We start from the raw sequence: 15,992 nt of genomic DNA, 5'->3' as shown, positions 1-15,992 counted from the left end.
CACTCACTCACCGACTAGAGCTCTCTCCTTAGATGACCCAAAGGACAACGAGGCCAAAACTTATCCCAAAGCAACAAATTGGCTCCTCCCCATAAGGAAAAACACGGTGATTTACCTAGTGATCCCTGCCAGTCATTCTTTTTTTTTGAGATAGGGTCCTGCCATTCTTTCTTTCTTTCTTTTTTTTTTTGAGACAGGGTCTGGCTCTGGTGCCCAGGCTGGAGTGCAGTGGTACGAGCATGGCAGCCACCTTGACTTCCCAGGCACAAGCGATCCTCCCACCTCGGCCTCCCAAGTAGCTGGGACTACAAGCACATGCTACCACTCTCGGCTAATTTTTGTATTTTTTGTAGAGAGAGGATTTTGCCACAATCCCCAGGCTGGTCTCAAACTCCTGGGCTCAAGTGATCCTCCTGCATCAGCCTCCCAAAGGCTGGGATTACAGACATGAGCCACTGCGCCCAGCTCCTGCCAGTCATCCTTGATACTCTGACTCTCCTACAACCAGTTACCAAGTCCTATCATTTCCACATTTTAAGTGTCTCCTCAAAGACAGCTCTCACTCCATCCCCACTGACACTGCCTCCCTCAGCCAAGTTAAACTGTTATCTGAGCCAAGTGCTCGCAGCTGTAACTCCAGCATTTTGGGAGGCCAAGGCGGGTGGATCACCTGAGGACAGGAGTTAGGGAGCATCCTGGCCAACATGGTGAAACCCTGTCTCTACTAAAAATGCAAAAATTAGCTGGGCGTGGTGGTGTACGCCTATGATCCCAGCTACTCAGGAGGCTGAGACAGAAGAATCACTTGAACCTGGGAGGCGGAGGTTGCAGTGAGCCAAGATCGAGCCACTGAACTCCAGCCTGGGCACCAGAGCAAGACTCTGTCTCAATAAATAAATAAATACATAAACAAAAATTTGTCTCTCATTTCCATGATATTGTTTCTGCATTCCTCCTACCTTGGACAGTGCCTGACACAGGGAGTGTGCTTAACAATAATAACGTCTACCATCATTGCCTACTTTTTGAGAGAGGCATTGCTCTAAGAGTTTTGCACCTATTATGTATGATCCCTAAAACAATTCTGATCCCTAAAACATTTTTCAGATGGGGAAATTAAGGCATATAGAAGTCAGCTAATGTGTCCATGATCACATGGGAAGTGAACCTGGATTCAAATCCAGTTGGCCTTCAGAGCCCATTAAGTTCTACTTCGGTCCAATAAATGACATAGGTTTGCAAAAAGAAGTCAATCTGGCAGGGCACAATGGCTCATGCCTGTAATTCTAGCACTCTGGGAGGCTGAGGCCAGCCGATCACTTGAGCCCAGGAGTTCGAGACCAGCCTGGGAAACACAAGAAGACCCCGGGTCTACAAAGAATACAAAATTTAGCTGGGTGGGGTAGTGCACACCTGTAGTCCCAGCTACTTGGGAGGCTGATGTGGAGGGATCAACTGAACCCAGAAGTTTGAGGCTGCAGTGAGCTGTGACGGCACCACTGCACTCTAGCCTGGGAGACAGAGTTAAACCCTATCTCAAAAAATGAAAATAAAAAGGAAAAAAAAATTTCTTTTTGAAGAGTCAATCCCATCAAATGAGATAAAGGCAGAAAAGCATCCATATAATTTTGCAATCAAGACATCAATAGTGATGTAAGCAAAACCCCTTTCACTAGGGTGATAGAGGCAAAAACCAGGTGACATGGATTAAGCAGTGAGAAGAGAGCATTCCTAACAGCTACCACTTAGCCAACATGCCATTCCCAGGCACATGTAAAGCGCTTTACATAACATATTTTTTAATCTTTGCAACACTGCTAGGTAGATACTACTATTCCCACTTTACAGATGAGAAAACTGAAGCAAATGAGCTTCAGTAATTTGTACTAGGTCACACTGCAAATAAATGGCAGAAATGGATTCTGACTTAATTCATCTGACCCCAAAAGCCATGTCATCAATCACAATGCCAAGGTTGATAAGACAGTTTCAAGTCAAATACCAAAGTAAGGGAAAAAAAACCCAATCTCACATACCATAGATATACTAAGTGTATTTTAGTCATTGACTTTAACAAAGGCACAATTAAGAGATCAACATTTTTGAAGTTTAAAATGTTTAACTCTTTTTTTTTTTGAAGACTGAGTTTCAATCTCATCACCCAGGCTAGAGTGCAATGGCGCAATCTCGGCTTACTGCAACCTCTGCTTCCTGGGTTCAAGTGATTCTCCTGCTTTAACCTCCTGAGTAGCTGGGATTACAGGCGCCCACCACCACGCCCAGCTAATTTTTCTATTTTTAGTAGAGACAGGGTTTCACCATGTTGGCCAGGCTGGTCTTGAACTCCTGACCTCAGATGATCTGCCTGCCTCGGCTTCCCAAAGTGCTGGGATTACAGGCATGAGCTACTGGGCTCGGCCTATTTTCCATTTCTTTAGCAGGGTAACTCCCATCTCAGCACTCATTCATCAGTTAAAAGTATGAAGCAAAGACTAGCACAGTCTTCTGCCAATAGTGTCTTGTTTCTTAATGTGATACAATTCAGAGTGCAGAACAGACTTTCACAATAACTCCCGTTTAAAAGGAACCAAAGAGAGACTGCTCGCGGTGGTTCACGCCTGTAATCCCAACACTTTGGGAGGCCAAGGTCGGAGGATCGCTTGAGCACAGAAGTTCGAGACCAGCCTGGACAATACAGTGAGACCCTGTCCCTTAAAAAAAAACCCCAAATTAAAAAAAATTAGCTGGGCATGGTTTCACCTATAGTCCCAGCTAATTGGGAGGGCAAGGCAGGATGATCAGTTGAGTCCAAGAGTTCAAGGCTACTGTGAGCCATGGTCACACCACTGCACTCCAGCCTTGGTAACAGGGAGAGACTCTGTCTCAAAAAAAAAAAAAAAAGATCAAATGAGAAATTACAAGCGAAAGCATAGTTTTTTCTCACTAGAGAAATGCAAATTAAAACCACAATGATATATCATCTCACACCTGTCAGAGTTTAGGCAACATCAGTAGTCTCATAAAGACAAAAGGAAAAGAACATAGGCTGATATAAGTACATGTCTGGAACCAGACTTACTTCCAAAACTCAGACTTCCCATGTATTTCTCCTCACTTACAGTTAATGAATGCATCGTTCCATTTTCAAAATCATGATACAAAACCATGGTAACATTCGACATTCCCCCCGCTTCTTAAAAAAATTCACTACAGTCTCAAGATGGAAAATAATTTACCTTTGTTCTTTAGTTTTTTAAATAATTGCCGATCATCTTAAATACCAAAATTAAAAGTACTCCCATATTAAAATTTAATAATGTGGGGCTTAATCGATTTTTAAGAAAACAAGTCATGAGGGATGCCAAGATCAAATAAAAGCTAAAGGTTCAATAGGAAATCTTACTGTAACCAAACTCAGTGTGTAAGACTGGGACATGTTTGAAAAACAGCACTTGTAACCAAACAGCACAAAAGTCCAAATGGCAGTGCTTCGAAGGCTATGTCATGTACTCCCCAGGATCACACTGAGGTATGTAATCGTACGCAGAAAAAACACTACAGACCTCTTGTCAAATGTATTTGATATGTACATGAGAAAGGTAACTTAAGGATTTTCACGTCCGAAATCAATTTAAATGAAAATTGAGTATGCTAAAACCTCTATCTTTCCTTCTTTCCATTTTTTCTTTTTAAAGAAAAGCCAAGGTTCTTTGTCCATTTTTCCTTCTTTCTTTTTTTTTTTTTTTTTGTTTCAGATGGAGTCTTGCTCTGTCGCCCAGACTGGAGTGCAGTGGTACGATCCTGGCTCACCGCAACCTCCGCATCCCAGGTTCAAGTGATTCTCCTGCTTCAGCCTCCTGAGTAGCTGGGATTACAAGCATGCGCCACCACGCCCAGCTAATTTTTGTACTCTTAGTAGAGACGGGGTTGCACCATGTTGGCCAAGTTAGTCTCAAACTCTTGACCTCAAGCAATCCACCGGCCTTGGCCTCCCCAAGTGCTAGAATTACAGGCGTGAGCCACCGTGCCTGGCTGCCCATTTTTCAATTGGATTTTTTGTTTTCTTGCTACTGAGTTGTTTAAGCTTTGTACACATTTTGGATATTAACCCTTTTTCAGATGTATAGTTTGCAAGTATCTTCTCCAAATCCCTAGGAATTAAAAAATGGGCAAGGGACACGAACAGATGTTTCTCAAAAGACCGACAAATGGCCAACAGATATAGCTGGCCAACATATTCACAATCACTAGAGAAATGCAAATTAAAACCACAATGATATATCATCTCACACCTGTCAGAATGACTGTTATCAAAGAAAGACAAATGTATGTGAGAATGTGGAGCTAAGGGAGCCGTTATGCACTGTGGGAATGTAAATTAGTACAGCCATGATGGAAAACAGTACAGAAATTTCTTCAAAAACTAAAAGTAGGCTGGGCATGGTGGCTCATGTCTGTAATCCTAGCACTTTGGGAGGCTGAGGCAGGCGGATCACGAGGTCAGGAGTTCAAGACCAGCCTGACCAACATGGTGAAACCCTGTCTCTACTAAAAATACAAAAAATTAGCCAGGTATAGTGGCGTGCACCTGTAATTCAGCTACTCGGAAGGCTGAGGCAGGAGATCGCTTGAACCTGTGCGACAGAGCGAGATTGTCTCCCAAAGAAAAAAAAAAGAAAGAAAGAAAAAACTAGAAATGGAATTACTTTATGATCCAGCAATCCCAATACTGAATATGTAACACCCCCAAATTGAAATCAGATTGTCAAAGAGATGTCTGTACCCCCATGTTCACTGCAGCACTATTTGCAACAACATGGACAGACGCAACGAACATTATACTAAGAGAAATAAGCCAGGCACAGAACCACAACATAGGATTCCACTTTTGTATGGAATCTAAAAGACAATGGAACTCACTGCAGCAGAGAGCAGAACTATGGTTACAGAAGCGGGGGTTGGGGAACAGGGAGATGATGGTCAAAGGGTACAAAGTCCATTAGAGAAAAAGGAACATATTTTTTCTGAGTTACACTGCACAGTGTGGTAAATATAGTTAATACAGTTATTTTGGGGTGGCTCACACCTTTAATCCCAGCACTCTGGGAGGCCGAGACGGGAGGATCACTTGATCCCAGGACTGCGAGACCAGCCTGAGCAACAAAGTGAGACTCTGCCTCTACAAAAAATCAAAAAATTAGCCAGGTGTGGTGGTGCACATCTGTGCTCCCAGCCACTCAGGAGACTGAGGCAGGAGTATCACTTGAGCCCAGGAGAAGGAGGGCGCAGTGAGCCATGATCACCCATAGCACTCCAGCCAGGACAAGACAGCAAGACTCTGTCCCGTAATAATAATAATAATTATTATTATTATTATTATTTTGTATTTTTAGTAGAGACGGGGTTTCACCGTGTGAGCCAGGATGGTCTCGATCTCCTGACCTCGTGATCCGCCCACCTCAGCCTCCCAAAGTGCTGGGATTACAGGCGTGAGCCACCGCGCCCGGCCATAATTTTTTTTTTTAATTAAAAAATAAGGCTGGAGCCGGTGGCTCACGCCTGTAATCCCAGCACTTTGAGAGGCCGAGGCAGGTGGATCACGAGGTCAGGAGTTCAAGACCAGCCTGACCAACATGGCGAAACCCAGTCTCTACTAAAATACAAAAAAATTAGCTGGTTGTGGTGGTGTGTGCCTATAGTCCCAGCTACTCGGGAGGCTGAGGCAGGAGAATCGTTTGAACCTGGGAGGCAAAGGTTGCAGTAAGCCGAGATCATGCCACTGCACTCCAGCCTGGACGACAGGACGAAACTCCATCTCAGAAAAATAAATAAATAAAAATAAGGCCAGGTGTGGTGGCTCATGCCTGTAATCCCAGCACTTTGGCAGGCCGAGGCAGGTGGATCACCTGAGGTCAGGAGTTTCAGACCAGCCTGACCAACATGGTGAAATCCTGTCTCTACTAAAAATACAAAAATCAGCCAGGCGTGTTGGCAGGCGCCTATAATCCCAGCTACTCAAGAGGCTGAGGCAAGAGAATCGCTTGAACCCGGAAGGTGGAGGCTGCAGTGAGCTGAGATCATGCCGCTGCACTCCAGCCTGGATGACAGAGCAAGACTCCGTCTCAAAAAAAATAATATAAAGTCTAAGGCTGAGGCCAGTGAGGTCCTGAGATTAGTCATAAAATCTGGAGCAATTACATGGCATCCTGTTTGAATGGCTTCAAAGGTTCTTCAGGACTGGGCAAGAGAAACACACCATTTCTGTGACGTGGACCAGATGTCATTAAAAACCCTCTGGAGAGGACTGAAGGGCTTGCCATTTATCCTTTGGCTGTAGCCAGAGCACAGACCAGAGTTGTGCTCCTGCAAACTAAACACAGGCACTGAAACAATTCACAGATGTCAAATTTAATTTCCTGATTGTCAATACCAGATAGGAATGACAATCAGCATCTTTTTCACTGTCCTTAATAAAATAAGTTAAGCATTGTTTTATGCCACCGGCCTCTTACAGAACAAGACAAACCCATCAAATGAAAACAATTATTTAGAAACCAAAGGCCAGGCCTGGCGGCTCACACCTGTAATCCCAGCACTTTGGGAGGCTGAGGCGGGTGGATCACTTGAGGTCAAGAGTTTGAGACCAGCCTAGCCAACATGGTGAAACCCTGTCTCCATTAAAAATACAAAAATTAGCCAGGTGTGGCAGCATGCACCTGTAGTCCCAGCTACTTAGGAGGCTGAGGAATCGCTTGAACCCAGAAGGTGGAGGTTGCCTCACTGCACTCCAGCCTGGGCAACACAGCAAGACTCCATCTCAAAAAAAACAAAAACAAACAAAACAAACAAAAACCCAGAAATCTACCAGAAGCTGGACTGGATAGCTTATGCTTATCTTTCTTAGAAAAGCATTTAACCCTTAACTAGCTGCCTCTGCCAATATTTCTAGGCACTGACTGCCCACCTACCCAGCCTGGGTGCTTGTCCACCAACTGGCCCTAGTTTTTTCATTTCCCAGCTAATTCTGAATGGCCCAAATCCTCCCGATCTTTCTAGGTCCACCTCAAAAGTTACTTCATGAGTTTTGGGCCAAGCAAGGTGGCTCACGCCTATAATCCCAGCACTTTGGGAGGCCAAGGCAGGCGAATCACCTGAGGTCAGGAGTTCAAGACTAGCCTGGCCAACACAGTGAAACCTCGTCTCTACCAAAAATACAAAAAATTAGCCGGGCATGGCGGCGGGCGTCTATAATCCCAGCTACTCAGGTGGCTGAGGCAGATGAATCGCTTGAACCTGAGGGGCAGAGGTTGCAGTGAGCTAACTTCACGCCACTGCACTCCAGCCTGGGCAACAGAGCAAGACTCGGCCTCAAGGGAAAAAAAAAAGTTTCTGATCCTAACCATAACAAAATCCCTAACATTTGGTATACCACTATGGCAATTCAGTCCTGCCACATTTTCTAGCCTATTGCTTCCTCTAAGTACACTCCTTGCAGGCAGAAACTATTAATATATTTGCACTTAGGCCAGGTGCGGTGGTTCAAGCCTGTAATTCCAGCACTTTGGGAGGCAGAGGTGGATGGATCACCTGAGGTCAGGCGTTCAAGACCAGCCTTTTTAGTAGAGACATGGTGAAAAATATATATATATATATTTTTTTTGCACTTAGCTCCACCTTTCCTCCTTGCACCAGATGCATCTAGAGCCTAAACAGAGAAGGTGCCTGTCAACCAGCGTTTGGTGATTTCAGTATTGAGACTTCGGTGCTAGCAGTGATTCCAGTCCACCTGATTCAGGCCACAGGAATTCTCCCAGAATCTTCACTACAAGTTGAAACTCCGCATCCTTACTCTTAGAGAGTAAATGCTCTTGGGGTCAATGTACACGTAAGTATAACTGAGGTGCGCGACAGGTCTACTTCCTGTCAGAACCGCTAGATGAAAAGAGGAAGTAGGTGGACACCCTTATCGGTCAAGCGTTGATGAAACCTTCATCTACAAATGAGATACACATGCTCAGACCCTATGCTGACCCAAGCTGACGGTGCTATCGAGACAAACCACTTTATCACATATTCATCACCAGCCTCGGAGTTTTTCTTCCCACTCTCTCCCATAGCGGCTCACCTTTGAGGCAAGAAAGGAGCAGTTCAGGGGGAAGCCACAATCCTTACAAAGCAGGCTTCAAAGAAGCTCACCATTCATCAGCCAGTGAGGGCTGTCCTCTGCTAGTTGAGAACCAAACTCAGACATTAGATTCTTCCACAAAAGCCTCCTCACCAGCTGTCCAATGGGTACGGCGTTCACACGACTCAAAACAGCACCACAGGCCTGGTTTTATTACTGATGGTCCCCATCACAGGAACTGAAACTACACGCCTCTAGATTACCTTGCAATCACTCCTCATTTTATTAAAAACATGAATAAAGAATCCACCCCATTCTGGATATTTACCAAGCTTGACACAGGGAACACCACTATGCCATTTAACTTTGTGCACATACGTGAGTCTCTCCCTCCCACCTTTCTGAGATGTGTTTCACTGGCAAACGGAGAATACAAACACTCCCCAAAGTCGAAAAATGGCAAACGACCAAAATGTTTCCCGTGCCAAATTCGAATTATCCAGGCCTCGGCTCCTGACGTGGGAAGTCCCGCCATCTCCAAGGCCGGCAGGGAACCCTGGCTCGGGGAACGCGGCTGGGCCAACCCCAGCGTGGGGGTACCAGGCCGAGGTCGGCCGATGCTGGGCGACCCCCGCCAGCAGCTGGGTCGGGGGCCGCATCCCGAGAAGCGGGGAAAGAAGCCGGCGGAAAAGCCGCTCCCGACCAGCACGACCCCCGCTCCCGGCCCAGTGGGCAGCCCCGACTGGGTCCGACCCCCGCCCGCCCTCCAGCCCCGGCTCACCCCGCCCCGGCGGGCAGCTGCGCGCCCCGGGCCCAGCCGGGCCAGCTGCTCGGCGGACGCCCGCGGCCGCGCTGGGCTCACTCGTGGCGGCGCGTGGCGGGCCCGGGGCCGCTCGGCACCATCTTCTCCGCCGCGCCGGGGACAGCGTCCGGCTCCGCGGGGCCGACGCGAGGACCAGACGCCAACCAGGCTCCCGCCGCCGCCTCAGCTCGGGCTCCGACAGCCGCGGTTTCCGGGTGAAAAAAAAAAACACACACACACACACGCCACCTCCAACGCCGCCGTGACCTCCGACCCCGGGCGTCCGACGGCGGCGCGGCCGGGACAAGCTTCGTCAGAAGCAGGCGGCGGAGACCAAGCTTCTGGGATGGGTCGCGTGCATGCGGACGTGCGTGGAGTGCGTGATGGACGTTTATGGGGCTGTGTGCGGGTCTGGTGTTGTGCGCGTGCGTGTGTACGTAGTGCGTATATGTGGCTCGTAGTCAGTGTGCATCCTGTACAACGGTGTGTGCGGTTCATGTGCGTCTGTGTGCGCGTGTGTGTGTGATGGGTGTGAGTGTGGGTGTGTGCATGCGTAGATGTGTAGGGAGTGCGCACACGTTAGTGTGTGCATGCTCATGTGTGTGCTGTGCGTGTGTCTGTTGATGTGCTTGTATATTAATCACTGCTGATAAACATATAATTTTGGACCAGGAGCGGTGGCTCACGCCTGTAATCCCAGCACTTTGGGAGGCCAAGGCAGGAGGATCGCTTGAGTCCTGGAGTTCCAGCACCAGCCTGGGTAACATAGGGAGACTCTGTCTCTATTTATAAATAAAATAAAATGAAAATGAAAATTTTAAAACTATAATTTTGTGCAATCACTTTGCAAAATAATTTGGTATTACGCACGCAGTACACTTAAAGATATACACATCCTCTCTTGAGAATGTATTACCCTGGAGAAACAGTTGCACCTATGCACAAGTAGACAAAATAATGCTCATAGCAGCACTAATGTTTATAGCAGCAGTATGGTTCACTAAAAATTGGGGAGAAAAAGCAGATGTCCATACAGTCAAATGTAAAAATCAACTTTGACATATTCATGGTTTGTTTTTGTAGAGACAGGGTCTCCCTATGTTACTCAAGCTGGTCTCGAACTACTCGGCCCAAGTGATCCTCCTGCCTCGGCCTCCCAAAGTTCTGGGATTACAGGTGTGAGCTGCCACGCCTGGCCCATCTTCATGTTTAATCAGATACAAAAGACCAGTGAAAATTATTTAATACAGCTCACACAATTATGGTAGTCAATTTCAGAATATATTGGCAGGGAACAAATCACAAAATGGTACACTGCTACGTTTCCATTATATAAAATTCAAAACAGACAAGTTAACATATTGTTTCGAGATGCATACATAATTGGTTGAACTGACATGAAGCACGAGAAAAAGATACATAAACTTCATGTTAAGTGTTAGGGGAATGGGATGGGGGAGGAGCACAGGGCACTTTAAAGGTAAACAAAGTTTTGTTGTTACTTTTGAGACAAGGTCTTGCTCTGTCACCCAAACTGGAGTGCAGTAGCATGATCATGGCTCAGTCCAGCCTCGGCCTCCCAAGCTGAACTGATCCTCCTGTGTCAGCCTTCTGAGTAGCTGGGACCACAGATGTGCACTACCGTGCCCAGCTAATTTTCGTGTTTTTCATAGAAATGGGGTTTCCCCCAAATTGCCCAGGCTGGTCTCAAACTCCTGGGCACAAGTGATCCGCTCACTCACACCTCCCAAAGTGCTGGGATTACAGGCATGAGCCACCACACCAGCCATCTTTAACAGAAGTTTATCAGGTAAAGTCTGTAATGATCAACACAATGGCTCAGTTCCTTCACTGAATACCCTCTTATCTCCATGATTCTTGCCCTCTTTTGTTATCTTGCACCATTTGAATTATCTTCCTTGTTGTAATGGGTGTCATATTATCTGCAAGTGCAGGCAGTATTGAATTCTGTACATAACGATGGAACCAAACTCCCTAAGAAGATGTCCCTTACCAGGCTATGACTGAATGTAATTAAAGGAGCCCCACCACCAATGGCACCATATATGGCTTAGTGATTGAGACCGTAGGAGAATGTAAAAAAGCAACCTCAAATCTTTTATCCTAGCTGCCTTGTATGGGATTTCAAAAAATTTTTTGTTTTTGTTTTGAGATGGAGTCTCGCTCTGTCACCCAGGCTGGAGTGCAGTGGCGCGATCTCGGCTCACTGCAACCTCTGCCTCCCAGGTTCAAGGCATTCTCCTGCCTCAGCCTCCCGAGTAGCTGGGATTACAGGCGCATGCCACCACATGCCTGCTAATTTTTGTATTTTTAGTACAGAAGGTGTTTGCCACATTGGTCAGGCTGTTCATGAACTCCGGGCCTCAAGTGATCCACCCACCTTGGCCTCCCAAACTGTTGGGATTACAGGCATGAGCCCAAGTCCAGTAAAAAAAAAATAAAATAATAAAAAAAGCTTTTTAATACAGACAAGGTCTCTCACTGTGTTGCCCAGGCTGGTTTTGAGCTTCTGGCCTCAAGCAATCCTCCTTACTCAGTTTCCCAAAGTGCTGGGATTATAGGTGTGAGCTACCGTGTCCAGCTGGATTGTAAAATTCTTTTTTTTAAAAAAAAAATTACATGGTGCAGCCACTTTTAAACAACAATCTGGCAATTTCTCAAAAAGTTAAACATAGAGTTACCATTTGAAGCCAGGCATGGTGGCTTGCACCTGTAATCCCAACACTTTGGGAGGCTGAGGCAGGAGGATCGCTTGAGCTCAGGAGTTCAAGACCAGCCCAGCCAACATGGTAAAACCCTGTCTCTACTAAAAAATAAAAATACAAAAATTAGCTGGGCATGGTGGTGGGCACCTGTAATCCTAGCTACTTGGGAAGCTGAGGCAGGAGAATCACTTGAACCTGGGAGGCAGAGGTTGCAGTGAGCTGAGACTTCGCCACTGCACACCAGCCTGGGCAACAGAGTGAGACTCCGTCTCAAAAAAAAAAAAAAAAACCAGCCTGGAAAACATAGCAAACCCCATCTCCAATAAACAAACAAACAAACAAACAAGTTCTAAGAGATACAGCTTTATTTAAAAAAAAAAAAAGTTACTGGCCACATGTGGTGGCTCATGCCTGTAATCCCAGCATTTTGGGAGCCCAAGGTGGGTGGATCACTTGAGGTCAGGAGTTTGAGGTCAGGAGTTTGAGACCAGCCTTGCCAACATGGTGAAACCCCGTCTCTACTAAAAATACAAAACATTAGTCGGATGTGGTGGCGGGTGCCTGTAATCCCAGCAACTTGGGAGGCTGAGATGGGAGAGTGGCTTGAGCCCAGGAAGCAGAGGTTGCAGTGAGCCAAGATCACACCACTGCACTTCAGCCTGGACGACAGAGCCAGACCTTGTCGCAAAAAAAAAAAAAAAAAAAAAAAAAAAGTTACCATTGGACCTCACAATTCCACTCCTGGAGAGCCAAGAGAATTGCAAACAAAAATTCCAAACAAAAAAGTTGTACGGGAGTGTTCATAGCAGCATCATAATACCCAAAAAGTGGAAGCAACTCAAATGTTCATCAACTGATTAATGGATAAACAAAATGTGGCAAATTCACACAGCAGAATGGTATTCAGCCATGAAAAGGAATGAAGAAATAATGCATACTACAGCAGAGATGAATGTTGAACATATTATGCCAAGTGAAAGAAGACAGTCACAAAAGGCCCTGTATTGGATGACTGCATGTCTATGAAAGTCCAGAATAGACACATCTATGGAACAGAAAGATTAGTGGTTGGGTTGCCTAGGGTGGGTGAGAGGCAATTGGGAAGTGGTGAAAATATTCAAAAACAGGCCGGGCGCCGTGGCTCACACCTGTAATCCCACCACTTTGCGATTACACTTGAGGTCAGGAGTTTGACACCAGCCTGGCCAACATGGTAAAACTCCATCTGTATTAAAAATACAAAAATTAGCTGGGCATGGTGGTGCATGCCTGTAATCCCAGTTACTCGAGATTAACTGGGAGGCATGAGAATCGCTTGAACCCAGGAGCCAGAGGTTGCAGTGAGCCAAGTTCATGCCATTGCACTCCAGCCTCGGCGACAGAGCAAGACTCTGTCTCAAGAAAAAAAAAAAATTGTGATGATGGTTGCCCAATTCTGTGATTAAACTAAAAACCACTGAAGTGTACACTTTTAATTGAGTTAATTTTATGTAGGTTAATTAGATCTAAACAAAACTTTTTTTTTAAGGTTAAGGCTTTACAAAAGAAACAAAACCAAAACAAAAAAAGGGATAAAAACATGGGCTCTAATCATGTGGAAATCTTTAGACAGTTAATTTTTTAATGGCATGAAAAAGAAGGAAATTGACAAACAGCCAACAAAATCTCGAGATAATTTTCTAGGAATCTGGGGTTCCCACTGTGAAGTCTCCTCAAACTCCTTAGCATATACAGTTCCGAGGCTTAGAGAAATTTCAGAAAATTCTTCCGATGAACCTACAGCATTGAATGCCAAAATACCCACGTTTGTTTGTTTGTGCATTTTGAGACAGGGTCTTGTTCTCTTGCCCAGGCTGGAGTGCAGTGGCACAATCATAGCTCAGTGAAGCCTCAACCTCTCAGGTTCAAGCAATCCTCCTGTCTCAGCCTCCCAAGTAGCTAGGACTACAGATGCATACCACCACTTCCAGCTAATGTCTTTATTTTATGCTTTGTAGAAACAGTGTCCATTGCCCAGGCTGGTCTCAAACTCCCAGGCTCAAGCAATCCTCCCACCTCAGCCTCCCAAAATGCTGGGATTACAGTGTGAGCCATCGCATCAGGCCCCCACTTTTAATATTAAGTCAGTAGTCCCTTATCCCATACTTGCAAATTTCTCTTTAACATTGAGATTGTTTGAAAATTAGAAAATAAGGCAGAGCATGGTGGCTCATGCCTGTAATCTCAGCACTGAAGGAAGCTGAGGCTGGAGGATCACTTGAGGTCAAGAGTTCAAGACCAGTCTGGCCAACATGGTGAAACCCTGTCTCTACTGCAAATTCAAAAATGAGCCAGACATGGTAGCAGGAGCCTGTAATCCCAGCTACTCGGGAGGCTAAGGCAGGAGAATCGCTTGAACCCGGGAGGGGGAGGTTGCAGTGAGTCGAGATCGGGTCACTGCACTCCAGCATCGATGATAGAGTGAAACTCCATCTAAAATAATAATAATAATAATAAATTAAGTGGCATTCCTTATCAAAAAAAGAATCAGTGTGGTGATAGAGAAAGAAGATCGACAAGAAGGACAGAACCTCTTGATCCAGCTCCCAGTGGGGTTCCTGAGACCTTTCACAAATGTGTGTGGGAAGTGGTCATGATTGAGAAGAAACTCTTTCAAGTTTACCGTGACAGGAACACAGTGGAGAGTATTGCCTAGGCTTACTAATGAGCTCCTTAAGGGCAGCAGAATTGATTCAGGGCCGTATGGGGATGCCACTGTGAAAGGGATCAAAGGTAAAGTCTGGTTTAAAGTTGGAATGTGTGATTTTTAAAAATATATAATGTATATTGTGACAGTGTCTCCCTTACCTGAATGCTAATAAGGGTATGGATAATAACGTCTGAATGGAAATTTCTTTCCCTGCTGAGTAAAATGAAATAAGAAATGACATGTACATCTTTCTCCAGTTGGACATGCAAAAATGAGAGCCTTTACCATTACCCAAGCCAATTCACAAAGTATGTCTGAAGCCGTATCAGAGACCTGGGCCAGGCACAGTGGTTCACGCCTGTCATCCCAGTGCTTTGGGAGGCCGAGGCGGGAGGGTCACTTGAGGCCAGGAGTTCAAGACCAGCCTGGGTAACATGGCAAAACCCCATCTCTACAAAAAATACAAAAATTAGCTGGGTGTGGTAGCGGGCGCCTGTAATCCCAGCTACTTGAAGAGCTGAAGTGAGGCTGGGCACGGTGGCTCACGTCTGTAATCCCAGCACTTTGGGAGGCCGAGGCAGGCAGATCACGAGGTCAGGAGTCCAAGACCAGCCTGACCAACATGGTGAAACCCCGTCTTTACTAAAATACAAAACTTAGCCAGGCGTGGTGGTGCACGCCTATAATCCCAGCTACTCAGGAGGTTGAGGCAGCAGAATTGCTTGAACCTGGGAGACGGAGGTTGCAGTGAGCCGAGACTGTGCCGCTGCACTCCAGCTGGGATGACAGAGGGAGACTCTGTCTCAAAAACAAAAAGAACTGAACGGGAGGACTGCTTGAGCCCAGGGAGGTCGAGACTGCAGTGAACCATGACTGAACCACTGCACTCCGGCCTGAGTGACAGAGCAAGACCCTGTCTCTTAAAAAAAAAAAAAAAGAAAAAGAAAAAGAAAAGATACCTGAAGAGCAACAAGAAATTGTTTTCCTAATTAAGGAAAAGTTTTTTTGGCAATTTTATAACTTTATATGATGTATTTGACAACCAGCGATTAGTTCTCATCCACATTGTCTACAGATTTTTCAAAGTAGTAACAGGTACACAGGTAGCCAAAGTATAGAGCTTATTTGGTGAATCTTCAGCCTCATTCCGTTTTCTGGACAACTGCACACAGATACGGTATGGGATATTCCTTTGGCCCAGACAGCTTTGTTCAGCCTGGTATCAATGCGCACATCTGGAGTTCCCATCTCCTTCATGGCATATTTCAGAATTTCTTTGAGTGCCCGAGGGGCACGCTTCTTGAAGCCCACTTCATGGATGCGCTTGTGAGTGTTGATGGTGTATTCTCGGGTCACCACCTCATTGATGGAAGAATGGCCCTTTTTCTTCTCGCCACCCTTCTTTGCGGAAGCCATTCTGCCAGGTCTCGTTAACGAATTTTTTTTTTTTTTTTTTTTTTTTTTTGAGACGGAGTCTCGCTCTGTCGCCCAGGCTGGAGTGCAGTGGCGCGATCTCCACTCACTACAAGCTCCGCCTCCCGGGTTCACGCCATTCTCCTGCCTCAGCCTCCCAAGTAGCTGGGACTACAGGCGCCCGCCACCATGCACGGCTAATGTTTGTATTTTTAGTAGAGACGGGGTTTCACGGTG

General features: G+C 46.0%; 1 protein-coding gene and 1 pseudogene across 1 annotated transcript in view; both read right to left on the bottom strand.

Annotated features, from left to right (window-relative positions):
• The window catches only part of TMEM248 (transmembrane protein 248), a 35,498-nt gene extending 26,310 nt beyond the window's left edge, over nucleotides 1-9,188 (bottom strand). The window contains exon 1 of the mRNA XM_008018280.3: nucleotides 8,907-9,188. The gene's annotated coding sequence lies outside the window, so the exon portion shown is untranslated. The remainder of the gene's footprint in view (nucleotides 1-8,906) is intronic.
• Nucleotides 9,189-15,327: 6,139 nt separating this feature from the next.
• LOC103246593 (large ribosomal subunit protein eL31-like) lies at nucleotides 15,328-15,758 on the bottom strand (annotated as a pseudogene).
• Nucleotides 15,759-15,992: the final 234 nt, after the last annotated feature.

This window comes from Chlorocebus sabaeus, chromosome 28, assembly GCF_047675955.1.
Source record: "Chlorocebus sabaeus isolate Y175 chromosome 28, mChlSab1.0.hap1, whole genome shotgun sequence".
Lineage (NCBI taxonomy): Eukaryota > Metazoa > Chordata > Mammalia > Primates > Cercopithecidae > Chlorocebus > Chlorocebus sabaeus.
The sequence above is the reverse complement of the archived record's forward strand: the minus strand, read 5'-3'. Positions and strand labels throughout refer to the sequence as shown.